We start from the raw sequence: 14,681 nt of genomic DNA on the forward strand, positions 1-14,681 counted from the left end.
CACATTTTAAATTATGTCATGTTGTAACTTGTTTTAAGTGTCGACTTTTTAAACAATGTTGTTGTGATAACTTTTAAAACTTGATGAATGGATGACTATCATGGTTTTATTTTCATATAGCATTGTTGTGATTATGCTATGGTATTAAGAAGTCACACCAAATAAACCCACGCTTTCGCAAAAGCCAGGGTGTGACAGCTTGGTATCAGAGCATTGATCATAACGAACTAGGATTCTTTCTCGAGTCTAGACTATGATCACTAGGGCTCTCACGAAAACATTTTTACATTGCATACACTAAAACGTCCATATCCAGAGTACAAAATAATTTTTACAAATAAAAGGCACAAAAAAAACTCTTTTTCAAAAATTTGTGGTTCAGTCTTAGAGACTAAGGGAGTTCAGTTTTAAAGACTGAGGGAGGTTCAGCTTTAGAGGCTGGGGAGGTTCGGTCTTAGAGACTGAAGGGTTCAATCTTAGAGATTGGGGAGGTTTAGTCTTAGAGACTGGGAGGTTGGTCGTAGAGGCCAGGGAGTTAGTCTGAGAGGCTAGGTGGTTTAGTCTGAGAGGCTGGGAGGGTAGTCTAGGAGACTAGGAGAATTACTTGTTTGCTTTATGGCGACTTACATGTTTATTTGATTTCATGTTGATATATGTGCATATGTGTGATTGTGTTACAAACACCATGGTTTCATCTTCAGACGCAGGAGTATCGGACACCTTGGATCCTATGGCAGTTGTGTCAGATGAAGAGATACCATCAGAGGGAGACGTATACACCTCAGACACCACGAGTACAGATAACGATGATTTTCAGCCCTTCGCGCTGCCAGATATCGGAGTTGAGCCTGCTGATGGCATTCCTGCCGGGGATTTACCTCTTGTCGTGATCCCTGCTTCCATTCCGCTTGCTGCTTTCCCCATGGTAGACGCACCACTCGATGTCGTATCTGATGACGACATTGATCTGTTCGAGGAGGGTCTGCCTGAGGACGACTATGAGGGCGGGGCCCCGATCGATGCTGACATTATTCTTCCCATTGCTGAGGCCCCTGTAGAGGAGCTTCCTGTTGGTTCACCTGTCCCAGATTCATTTGAGTCTGTGGCATCTGCGTCTTTGCACGACCAGGGAGTGCAGCATCACACTCCTGACACCGACCCCGACTTGGCGATGTCAGCTGCACCTGGTCCCTCACACGAGTTCAAGTTTGACCACGAGGTCGATGATGATTTTGATCCAGTCTTTCCCCCTAACTTCGATCCTGACCAGGATATCAAGTTTATTCACATGGACCAGCCCTTAGAGGCACCCGTAGCTCCTATTGATCCTTTGTTTGACATCCCTGCTGATTTTGACATGGACCTTGTTGACCCGGAGTCTGTCATGGCCCCAGAACCTGTAGTTGCTCCTGATCCTGCACTAGAGCATGACCCTGTTCATGATAATGCCCCAGCCGATGCACCGCCCGATATGGGTGCACCAGCCATTGCACCTCTTGTTGATGATATACCCATTGCTGATCTAACCGTTGTTGCTCCACCGTTGGTGGATGATCCTGTTGTTGATGCACCGTTACCTGATCCCGTGTTGGTATTGTTTGACCATGCACCATTCCCCACGTATATAGATCCTCGATACGCCGACACCCGCAACGGGTGGATCGATGACGACGACGATTACCCACCGTTTGTGCTGCCTGTCACTCCCCCAGTAGCACCCGTTTCTGCACCCACTGATATCCCATTGTTTCCCCAACACACCACAGACGCTCATCGCTCTGATCTTCCCATTACGTTCCTCCAGGACATACCCCACCTCGTCCTGGAGAGGGGTCATCGAGGCAGCCGCCTGTTTCTGCTCCACCCGTACAGTCATCATCTTTACCATTCACATCTCAGTTTCCTCATGTTGCACCACCTACTGCACCATCTTTCATGCCATCGAGCGAGCCATTTTTATGGACTACGCCCCCTATCATGCCATTTTCTGATCCATACCACCTGTACCACGTTGGGTACTCTACGGAGGACATACTTACATCCTTGATGATACAGCAGGATGCATTGACACGTCGTATTCAGGATTTGGAGAGAGCTCCACGTCCGTCTTGTCACTGTCAGACTCCATTTGCAGCACCACACACTCCTCGTCCACTTTCCCCTGATTCAGACGTTCGTTTCTTGACATCTGAGCAGCAGATAGCATATTTCCTGCGCGTCAGTCGTGCTTTCGAGGATGATTGGTTACATATGCCTCGCTTGCTTTTCTCTCGTTTTCCTCCTCCTCCGCCATCAGCATAGGCATTTTGGGTTCGATGCAGGTAGACTTTTGGTGAGAAGACCGCGATTGTGCCGACTATACAGCATATTGAAGACCGCATTTTGATGTCATGACTTTTAATGTTTAGTTTTTGGTTGTTGTAGATGACTAGATAGTTCAGACAAGGGCGATGTGGCCCTTAGTCACTTTTGATGTACGATACAGTTATAAAACTTGTAGACATTGTATTGTGGTCTTGATTTTATGATAGCACAATCGCAGTATTCTCATTATATGCGTTGTTGGATTAATTGTTTTAATTTTATAACATGTGATGTTATGTGATTGGTGAATGTTATTACGTACGCATACTATTTACTTACTATGACCTGACCAACATGAAACATCTTTTAGAAGATGCCTTCAAGACGTGACCCGCGCATGCCCACTAATGAGGCGGAACTCCAAGGGAGCATTGCCGCAGCTATCGCACAATACGCTGCCTCTCATGCAGAAACAAGTGGAAATATCTCGCACAACCACGGCAATAACAATCCACCCAATGGTAATGTTAAGTCGTTTGAGATTTACTATGATACATTTGGATATTTATAGCACGTTCGCTAATACCAATTGTAAATTCTAACGTATGTGCAGGGTGCACTTACAAGCAATTTCTCGATTGCAAGCCCGTGAATTTCGACGGCACAGGAGGTGCTGTTGCGTTTGTTAGGTGGGCTGAAAAGACAGATTCTGTCCTTAGAATGAGCAAGTGTGCTCCCGAGCAACAAGTGACCTACATCTCAGGGCTGTTTCTGGATGGAGTCCTATCGTGGTGGAATCTGCAAGTGCAAACTTTAGGTGAAGCTGCTGCTTATGCGTTATCATGGAATGAGCTGAAGGAGCTCATGAGAAGGAAGTACTGCTCACGTGCTGAAATTCAGAAGCTAGATACTGAGTTCTGGCACCTAAAAATGGAAGGTCCCAAGATTGCAGAGTATGTTCAGAGATTTCACGATTTATCCCATGTAGTGCCGTACATGGTCACACCTGAGTTTAAACGTGTTGAGCGCTTTATCTGGGGATTGGCACCTCAGATTATTAGCATGGTTACTACGTCCAAGCCTGCAACAATCACAGAAGCCATTGATCTCAGTGTGGCTCTTACTGAGGAAGCCATTAGATTGAACAAGTTTTCAATTACTGAGCAGAAGAAGAAAGAGACTCATGTGGAGTCGCCTGGTGAAAACAAAAGGAAATTTTCAAACTTCAAGCAAGGTACCAGTAATGTGAATAAGAAGGGTGAATCAAGCACATCGGCCAGAGCTGCAACCGGTGCTGAAAACAAAGGAAAGGGTTACATGGGTACTCTGCCCAAGTGTGATACGTGCCAGCGTCACCATTCCGGACAGTGCAGATTGAGGAAATGCGAGTCATGTGGGAGGAACGGCCACACGAAGGATACGTGTTGGGCCGGAACTGGTGCTAGGCGTGTTGGTAATCGAGGTTATGGGAATGGTAATGGAAACCGCCAACAAGGAGGAAATGGCGGAAATGGAAACCGTGGAAATGTTGCGAATCAAGCTGGGAATGGAAATCGCAACCAAAACAACACTCAAGCTAGAAATGGGAATGGTAATGGTCGAGGACCGGGATGTTTTAATTGTGGAGAAGTTGGGCACTTCAAGAGGGAATGCCCAAAGCTGAATCAAGCCCGTGGAAGAGTGTTTAACATTGGAGCAAGGGAAGCGCGCCAGGATCCAAACGTTATCACTGGTACGTTCCCTGTAAACCAACGCTTTGCATCTGTTCTGTTTGATACTGGTGCCGATTATAGTTTCATATCGTTAGAATTTAAGAATATGCTTGGGTTAACCGCTAGTAAGTTAGATATTCCATACTCAATTGAACTGGCTAATGGAAAGCTAGTTGAAGCCAATGAAGTCATCAGAGGATGCGTAATTGAGCTGGGAGAACGCGAGTTCACTTTTGATCTACTACCAGTCGAGTTGGGAAGTTTCGACGTGGTGGTAGGGATGGATTGGTTGTCATGCAACAAAGCCGAGATTGTTTGTCACGAAAAGACCATTCGCATCCCAATAGAAGATGGAGAGACGATCGTAGTTCATGGAGAAAAGCGCGATACGCCTCTGAGAATCATTAGCTGTCTGAAAGCTAGAAAGTGTTTGCAGAAGGGATGTGTTGCATTCTTGGCACACATCGTGGATAAAGAAGCTGCTGAGCCGAAGATCGAAGATATCCCAGTGGTAAAAGAATATCCTGAAGTTTTTCCAGAAGACTTGCCAGAATTGCCACCTCAAAGACAAGTCGAGTTCCACATTGACTTGGTCCCAGGCGCCGCGCCTGTGGCTAAGGCACCCTACCGACTTGCGCCTTCGGAGATGCAGGAGTTGTCGACGCAGCTCCAAGAGCTGTTAGACAAGGGATTTATCAGACCAAGCTTCTCGCCTTGGGGAGCTCCAGTTTTGTTTGTCAAGAAGAAGGATGGTAGCTTTCGTATGTGTATCGACTACCGAGAACTGAACAAGTTGACAATCAAGAATAGATATCCTCTGCCAAGAATTGATGACCTATTTGATCGGCTGCAAGGTTCAAGCTTCTATTCAAAGATCGATTTGCGATCAGGTTATCATCAGTTGAGAATTCAAGAGCAAATTATTCCCAAGACTGCTTTTAGAACTCGATATGGACATTACGAGTTTCTAGTGATGCCGTTTGGGTTGACAAACGCGCCAGCCGTTTTCATGGATTTGATGAACAGAGTTTGTAAGCCGTACCTCAACAAGTTCGTGATCGTATTCATCGATGATATTTTGATCTACTAAAAAACGAAGCACGAGCACGAACAGCATTTAAGAGTTATTTTGGAGCTACTTAAAAAGGAAAAGTTGTATGCCAAGTTCTCGAAGTGCGAGTTCTGGTTACGCGAAGTCCAATTTCTTGGACATGTGGTTAATGGAGATGGAATCCATGTGGATCCAACAAAGATCGAAGCGATAAAGAATTGGGAGACTCCAAAGACGCCAACTGAGATTCAAAAATTCTTAGGTTTGGCTGGTTACTATCGAAGGTTCATTGAGTATTTCTCAAAAATCGCTCAACTTTTGACTTCCCTCACGCAGAAAGACAAGAAGTTTGATTGGGGAGACAAACAAGAAGAAGCGTTTCAGTTGCTGAAGAACAAGCTTTGTAATGCACTGATCTTATCGCTACCCGAAGGAACGGATGACTTCGTGGTATATTGTGACGCCTCGCGTCAAGGTTTGGGTTGCGTGTTGATGCAACGACAGAAAGTTATAGCGTATGCTTCTCATCAGTTGAAGGTTCATGAAAAGAATTATACTACGCACGACTTGGAGTTAGGTGCAGTGGTATTTGCGTTGATGTACAATCTTCACGGATCATAAGAGTCTACAGCACATATTCGACCAAAAGGAGCTCAACATGAGACAAAGACGTTGGGTAGAGCCGTTGAATGACTACGACTGTGAAATCAAGTATCATCCAGGGAAGGAAAATGTGGTCGCCGATGCCCTAAGTCGAAAAGAAAGGCTCAAACCCATAAGGGTTAGGGCTCTAGAGATGATTGTCCAGACAGATCTCTCATTGCGCATTCGTGCCGCGCAAAGAGAAGCTCTTAAAGAAAGGAATGTTGAGGATGAATATCTCCGTGGGATGGAGAAGCAGTTGGTACCAAACGAGGAAGGAACTTTATGTTTCATGAAACGGATTTCGGTTCCTCTGTTTGGTGGATTGAGAAAGGTTATTTTCGATGAAGCTCACAAGTCACCGTACTCGATCCATCCAGGAGCGGATAAGATGTACCAAGATCTTAAGGATTTCTACTGGTGGCCTAGGATGAAAGGCGATGTTGCAGTTTATGTTAGCAAGTGTCTAATGTGCGCCAAGGTAAAAGTCGAATACCAGAAACCTCAGCAACCTGAAATACCCAAATGGAAATGGGAACAGATTTCAATGGATTTAATAACAAAATTGCCAAGAACGTCCAAAGGCCACGATACAATTTATGTAATAGTTGACCGTCTAACGAAATCTGCGCATTTCTTGCCCATCAGAGAAAAAGACAACACGAGCAAATTAGCTGAGATATACATGAGAGAGATCGTTGCACGTCATGGAGTGCCTCTCTCAATCATCTCTGACAGAGACGGAAGATTCATGTCAAGGATTTGGCAATCCTTTCAAGAAGCATTTGGATCTCAGCTGAATCTAAGTACAGCATTTCACCCACAAACGGATGGATAGAATGAACGAACGATTCAGACACTAGAAGATATGATGCGAGCTTGCGTAATGGATCTAGGTGGAAGTTGGGACACTCACCTACCATTAGTGGAATTTTCATACAATAACAGTTATCACGCAAGTATCCAAGCCGCACCGTTCGAAGCTCTTTACGGACGCAAATGTCGATCACCGATTTGTTGGGCTGACGCAGGTGATAGGCAACTAGTTGGTCCGGAATTGGTCCAGGAGACGACTGACAAGATTGCACAGATCCGAGAGCGCATCAAGACGGCTCGCGATCGACAAAAGTGTTATGCGGATCAAAGAAGGAAACCTCTGGAATTTGAGGTAGGAGATATGGTTTTATTGAAGGTTTCACCCTGGAAGGGTGTGGCACGCTTTGGAAAGCGTGGAAAGTTGAATCTGCGATACATTGGCCCATTCAAGATTCTGAAGAGGGTTGGTTTAGTAGCATACAAGTTGGACTTACCTGCTGAGCTTAATGGTGTTCGTGATACATTCCATGTATCAAACTTGAAAAAGAGTCCAACACAAGAGACAGTTGTCATTCCTGCTGACGAAGTTCATATCGACGACACGCTTCACTTTGTTGAAGAACCAGTTGAGGTTACTGATTGGAAGATTAACAAGACACGCCGGAGTAGTATCGAGCTCGTCAAAGTTCGATGGAATGCAAGACATGGTCCAGAATTCACGTGGGAACGTGAGGATCGTATGAAAGAAAAGTACCCCCATTTATTTCCCAAGACCCCTGCAACTAGAAGCAGAGCTTAAAATTTCGGGACAAAATTTTCTTAACGGGGGGAGAATGTGACAACCCTCATAATTCCAGGTATCCGTACAATTAATTAATAATTAATTTATGCTTAATGACTGTGCTTGATTACAATTATGATTAAACTGCTTTCTGTTTTCTGTTACATACATACACATGCATCACATTTTATACTGTCACTCTATTATTTACACACAGACATTAGTGACAAACTTGATGCACAAAGCACAGTTAGCACAGTGAGCAGATAACCCAGTAAACATGCTGACAATGCCAGCACCTAAACAGACAATATTTTTGAGGCCAGTATGAGCCAGGGTTAGAATACTACACTAGTAGGGAGTGTAGGGAGGTGAGGACCATAAAACTGCGTCACTAGGTGATAGTTATAATGCCCGGAAGTGCCTAAAACATACTTTAAGTGCAGAATTCTGCACTAAATAAACAAAATTTAGCATTTAACAATGCTAGTAAAGTGCAAAAACTTGGCAAAATAGTCCTAGATACTTTCCAAAGTGTTGGGAATTTAATGTGTCACTAAAAATAATATAAAAGACACTTTGTAGACTAATTTAGCACTTTAACGGATCAACATCCAACCGAACAACCGGACTTTACCCGGAACATGAAAATATTGCCAAACACATTGTTTTTACTTTTCTGAGCTAGTTAGGGTCCCCGAACACCCTAACACACCTTACATTATATAACATACAATAATACACTAACTATATCATTCAAACTTAACTAGATTTGTAACTAGATCAATTACAACCCAACCCCACTACCCCCCCCCCTCTTCGACGGTTATGTGGGGTGTGACACCCCCACACTTCTTTTGATTATTTTATTTGCTAATGTTGGATATTTAGAGGCACATTACATGTTGGTTAAAGAATGAACTTGGATTATAAAAGGATACAAGAGGTTAAGACTTCACATTCACAACACACTTGCAAACTTACTCCTCCTTCCTTACTTTCGGCCGCCACCACCATCCACCATACCACCACCATCAAGCTTTCATTCAAGCATTCTACATACATACAAAGGTGCAAGAGGCCCTACAAGTAAGCTTGGTGCACTCAGAAGCTCAAGGACCGCTCTTGTTTTCTTTTATCCACCACTTTTACGCTTTGAAACTCCCCTAGCCTTGTGCAAGTAGTAGGTGCTTTAGATCTTCATCATGTTCTTATTTGTGGTGGTTAATAGTTGAAAGAATGATAAAAACTTAAGAAACTCTAAGAACTTAAACAAGTCTTGAAACATAAAGGATGAAGAATGGACAAAGAAATGAAGTAGTGTTATAGTGATGTTAAAATCACGTTGATCTTGTGTTGTTATGCTTGTAGAATGTTGTTTGTTAGATAAAATGTTATGGTCCGTCACATAGACTTGCTAGATCATGTTTAGAGACATGAACTAGCAAGGTGTGAAGGTTAAAGATGTTGTGGATGATGGAATCATCCACACATGAACTTTGAACTTGAACAAATAAGTGATTTCTTGGAAAATAAAGTTATAAACTTGTAGATCTAAAGATCTATGAGTGGTTTTTCGAAAGAACCAATTGAAAGGAATAAGTTTTGTTAAAACTCAGATCTTATAGGAAATAAACACATTTTTAGTAAGTAAACAAGTGTATAAACACTTGTGTAACAAGAAAATTTCACAAAGAAATATTTTTGTAAATCATGACTAGAAGTTGTAAATGTTTAAATCCTTTAAAAATAAAGTTTTTAAGAAACTAATCACATTTTTAAAGGTGACAAGACTTACTAATTATGCTAGTAAGTTACTACTTGTTTTTATAAACTTTCAAGTTCATAAGTTTATGATTTATGCTTATTTTTATCAAGTTTGGTAATTAGAGATTATATATTGTTGGTTGATGATTGTTTGAATGATTTTACAAAAGAAAATGATATGCTAGTAAGCATGGACACCTCCATTTACAAAAGGAAACTCTGGCGAAATTTTTCTAGAATTTCAACACTTAGAAATATTTTTCTAACAAATGTTTACAAATGTATTTTTAACTTGGTTTTCAAAATAAACTTCGCCATGATTTTTATTTCAAAAATCACCAAGTACCGGAGGTGGATTTTCGTCAATAAAATTTGATAAATATATATTTAGAATATATATATTTTATACTAAAACGCTTGTGTGATTGTTTGTTATTTTGTGCACTAGATATATTATTTTTAGGGTAAAAATAATATAACTTGAAAATATCATGAAATTTCAACTCCAAAATAATACCAACGCTCTCACAAAATAAATATTTAAGTTACACAAGTATTGTTGCTTTACGACACGCTAAAACGTAACTTATGTATATTTCGGAAAATACTCTCATACGTATATTTTGATAAAGTATTATTTTATAAAAAATATATGAGGTAAAATATAATATTTTTGGGAAAAATATATATTTTGGAATTAAAATGTTTTAGACAAGTGATTAAAATATATTTTCTAAGTGGGACTTAAAATATGTTTTTCGGATTTATAAAGCGTACATGTATAGATACCCCCATCCTTGGGAAGGAATATACTTATAAAATAAATAAGAAGTGTGAATACGAAATAGTTGCCTAACTATTTTTCCAAAACGTTAAACCCTAAGCCAAGGCACGGCCATCCGTCTAATAGGCATTAGTACGTGTAGGTCGTCACGCAGCAGATTGAGTTGGAGATTGACGTTTCAGGATACACACTTCTGTGAGTTCATGTCCCCATTTTTTCTTTACTGTTTTCAGTTTTATACTTCGGGGGTGAAATACATGCGACAATTATTACAAACATTTATTACATGGTATGGGTAGCGTAGGGAGGGTTTATACTACTAGATCATGTGAGGGGTGGGTACAACACTTGAGGCCATTAATCCTCGTTGTTTGGACCGAGAGACACAAGAGTGATATATCTATTTGGGTGTAGCGAGCCCACACCTGTGAGGTCGGGGCGGCCCATAGAGGTGACTGTGTCTTCCAGCCGAAGCCCGGTAACAAATTTGCTAGGTTTGAGTTTCCCTGCACTTTCTCACACATATTAGTGGCTTTGCAACCCATTGGTGATCTCTTTTTCCTTATTGCTACATAACAGGGACTTTTATACATACTTTATAGGTTTATACATACTCACTTTTACATGAACTCGCTCAACTTTTTGTTGATTTTTCAAACTACATATATTTCAGGAAATTAGTGGATCTGGCAAGGTATGCATTCACGTCAAGCTGCGTAAGGAATAATGATGTCATCCGAGTTTAGGAAATGTGACCCTTGCCTGGACGGGTTACAAGTCTTAAACTGTGTTTTTATTCATGTCTTTTGGTTGTGTCATGTGAACACATTTTAAATTATGTCATGTTGTAACTTGTTTTAAGTGTCGACTTTTTAAACAATGTTGTTGTGATAACTTTTAAAACTTGATGAATGGATGACTATCATGGTTTTATTTTCATATAGCATTGTTGTGATTATGCTATGGTATTAAGAAGTCACACAAAATAAACCCACGCTTCCACAAAAGCCAGGGTGTGACATGGGTCATATTACCCATTGTCTAACTCTTTGTCCAATGTTAACGTGTTCCACATTTTGTATACAAAACCCCAAGATACCGGCAGTAATTGAAGATTACAAAGACTCAATCACTGCTATTTATAATTTAGGAAAAATTACAAGTTTTGTCCTTTATCTTTATAGTACTTTACAGGCGGTGTCCTTTTTTTCAAATGTTGACAGGCGGTGTCCTTTTGTAGGTATTTTGTTACAAGTTGTGTCCTTTAGCCCTAACCCAGTTAGATTTTTTTGTTAAGTCTGGTCAAACAGGGGTAGTTTAGTCTTTCTACCTATTTATTTATAAATCTTTTTAATAAAATAAAACAAAAAGAATTTAAAAAACTAATATCTATTTAAAAAATTAAAATATCTCTCTCACCCTCTACAAATACACGGATCTCTCTATTTCTCTCTCTCTCAGCCTTTATCTACCACCACCATCTCCCACCTCCCACCACCACAACCATCCGCCATCCTTCTCTACCATCATCCACCACCACCTCCCACCACAACCATCTGCTGTCGCCCACACTTCTACCACCAACATCATCTCCCACCTCCCACCACCACCACCACAACAACCATCCGCCGTCGCTGTCGCCCACACATCTCCCATCACAACCACAACCATCTGTCGCTGCCCACACATCTACCACCAACATCATCTCCCACCTTCCACCACAACCATCCGCCGCCGCCCACACATCAACCACCATCATCATCTCCCACCTCCGAACACCACCACAACCACACCATCCGTCGCCGCCGCACCCACCCCAACCCTAACCAAACACCACCACAACCACACCATCCGTCGCCGCCGCACCCACCCCAAACGTAACCAAACATCAGAGTTCACCCTCACCAAAATTAACATCATCAACCGGTGCAAGATTCAAATTCGAGTGTGTAGAGATTACCTTGTTTGGATCTGTATGCGGTTTCGATTGTGCAGGGGAATGAAAGGGTTGACTTGAAGGTATGGTGTGTGATTTTGAACATTTTTGATGATGGTGGTGCAGATGAGTAGGAGATTCGATTCCACAGCAGATCGAGCTCACAGCATTTGAGTGTGCAGATCGAATGAAAGGGATTTGATTTCTTTTTGCATTTGAGTGTGCAGATCGAATGAAAGGGTTACATTTTTTATGATGGTGGTGCAGTGGATTTGATTTCTTTCTACATTTGAGTGTTTAGGGAAATGAAGTGGTGGGGTGGAAAAGACATAATTACCCTCATGTGCTTATCATGTGCCACAAATTAACTGAGTTTTTTAACCAGGTTGGGTGGAAAGGACAAAACTTGTAACAAAATACCTACTAAAGGACACCGCCTGTTAACATTTGAAAAAAAGGATACCGCCTGTAAAGTACTATAAAGATAAAGGACAAAACTTGTAATTTTTCCTATAATTTAAATAAATAAAGGTTTTGTAAATTAGTCTGCAAAAAGGTTTACAAAAAGGAGATTACTCACATTGCTGTCTTAGGTTTTCCTTTAGGGTTTCCTGGTGATTATCTATTTAAATACACAAATGCACACGCGTTAGTATAATAACCCAATATTTACATTAGTAATACCCTCCCCGAGACGGCATTCCAACGACTACGTCGGGCAGAATCTCGTCAGCCGTTACGGAACCCTGGATCAATCGCGCAGCGTATCTAATACGTAATCGGGGTTATGATACTTACAACGAGGCAGAACTTTGTTATTTAGAGGGGTATTATGCTCGAAAATTATAATTTCTATGTAGAATTTCGAGAGAGAGAACGAGAGATTGAACGGTTTGAAACTGAGGCTGAAGGCCTCAATTTATAGTGCCTCTTCGACTTCTCTCGCGCCCCGCGTAAACCTCCTCCAGGGCCTTCGCGGCCTGCGAGGGTGGCTAGGGTAGGCCCTAGCTGGTCCGACTCACACCCTAGCTTCAACACGACTGGGACACGTGACGGCCTCGGGGCTTGCCTGGTGTCTAGGTTGTCGCGGCCCGCGACAGAGGTAGTCAAGGGATACGCGCCCCGTGACGACCCCTTTAATTTCGTTTTTATTTAATTTTTGCAAAATTAAAGGTATTCGGGGCCCGTTTTCGTATACGGGGTGTATTTTAGGACATATGGGGATACTTTAAATATTTTTTTAGGGTGTCGGAAATATTTTGGAGGGTTGTTATATCACCTCCTGAAAATCACGTTAAGTTGGTCAAATGACGGGTTAAAGTTTTATTAAACAAAAGTAAAAAACGCAGATTTTTTTAATTAACGTTAACTGAACTTTAAGTATCGAAACCTTAATTTTTGACACTATATCAGTTTATATAACACATTAGGACATGTTAGATCATGTCCAACCCGTCATTTCCTGTTTAAAGCTCGGTTCGTAACCGAAAGTCAAATAGTTTGACTTCTGCTTTGACTTTCGATTCTGACCCGTTTAGGATAGTTTAAATACTGATTTGAAGTTGTAACATGATTGTATTATTGTAGGGAATAACCCCTAAGGGTTATACCTTCTGATCATATCATTTGTCAGGTTTTTATGCAAAGTCCTTATACTATGCCTAAATAATGCCTAAAATGCCCTTTTTGCACATAAATTAATTTTGAAGCATGATGAACATATAATCTGAGTTATAAACTGATGTGGTAACATAGTAAACATGTTTTGACATATTGGACTTACCATAGACCCATCCGATCACCAGATGTCGCCTATGCGCGTACGGTTGACTTATATAGCGTAATTTATATAAGTTAACCAAATCGGGTCAAAACCTTTCCAAATCAGTTCTAATCAGAATGTATGGTTGTTTGACCCATATTATACGAGTCATAGTACTTGTGAGGGTGCAAACCACATTCTATCCGGTCTCCGCTTAATCTAGCGAACCATACCTATTTATTATAAGTTAATCGGTCCAAGTCTTATGACTTGAATAAGACTCTTTAACATTCTAACGGATCATAGTTACGTCCATTCCAGACTAGGAGCTTCCAGTAAATTGCGCCCATTAGTTGTTTTGATTAACAACTGTGATTAAAATATCTTTGATTTGTAAAGATAAGCTCAGGTAAATACTCTTAGCCTATTTTCCCTATACGGTCTTGGGATACGGCATTAGCCGCTTGGTCAGTATGGGATCAATGACGAATAATGTCCAAAATCCAAATGACCCGTTTTAATCCGTTATGCTTGATAACTTATACACTGGGGGTTAATGTGACCGTGTCTTGGATATCCACGGCTCACTTAATTGCAAGTGGCCACGACCTAAGCGCGGAGTGTAGGCATACACCTGACAGACGCTAATGCTATTATATTTTTTATTGAAAAGTGGTGTGTCGGTTAATCATGTATCGGAGTTCAGTTCCGGGCCTCATATTTATTGACTAGCATGTAATACTGGTAACAAGAGATTACAAATGATTTTGAAAAGATTTTCAAAATGTGTCGTTTAATTGTATTTACCAGCGAAAGCTGACGTATTTTCAAAAGACTAAACACAAGTTAGCAAATATGGAATAGGCTGGAGTTGCTCGGTATATGCATATTGGAATTTGCGACTCCACGCAAGGCCTAGCAGTCTTAATATTCATTTTTGTTATTTTCGATCCGCCTGTGGATCTTTAGTACACTTTCCGTCTGTATATTTATTTTAAACATTTCGGACATCTGTACTTTGTAATATTATTTTCTAATCCCAAGACTTTCGCTGTGCTACATGTGAATATCTGTATCAATCGTCACGCATAAACCCAAAGTCCGGGCCCACCGGGAAATCAAGGTG

Source organism: Helianthus annuus, chromosome 4 (assembly GCF_002127325.2).
Source record: "Helianthus annuus cultivar XRQ/B chromosome 4, HanXRQr2.0-SUNRISE, whole genome shotgun sequence".
Lineage (NCBI taxonomy): Eukaryota > Viridiplantae > Streptophyta > Magnoliopsida > Asterales > Asteraceae > Helianthus > Helianthus annuus.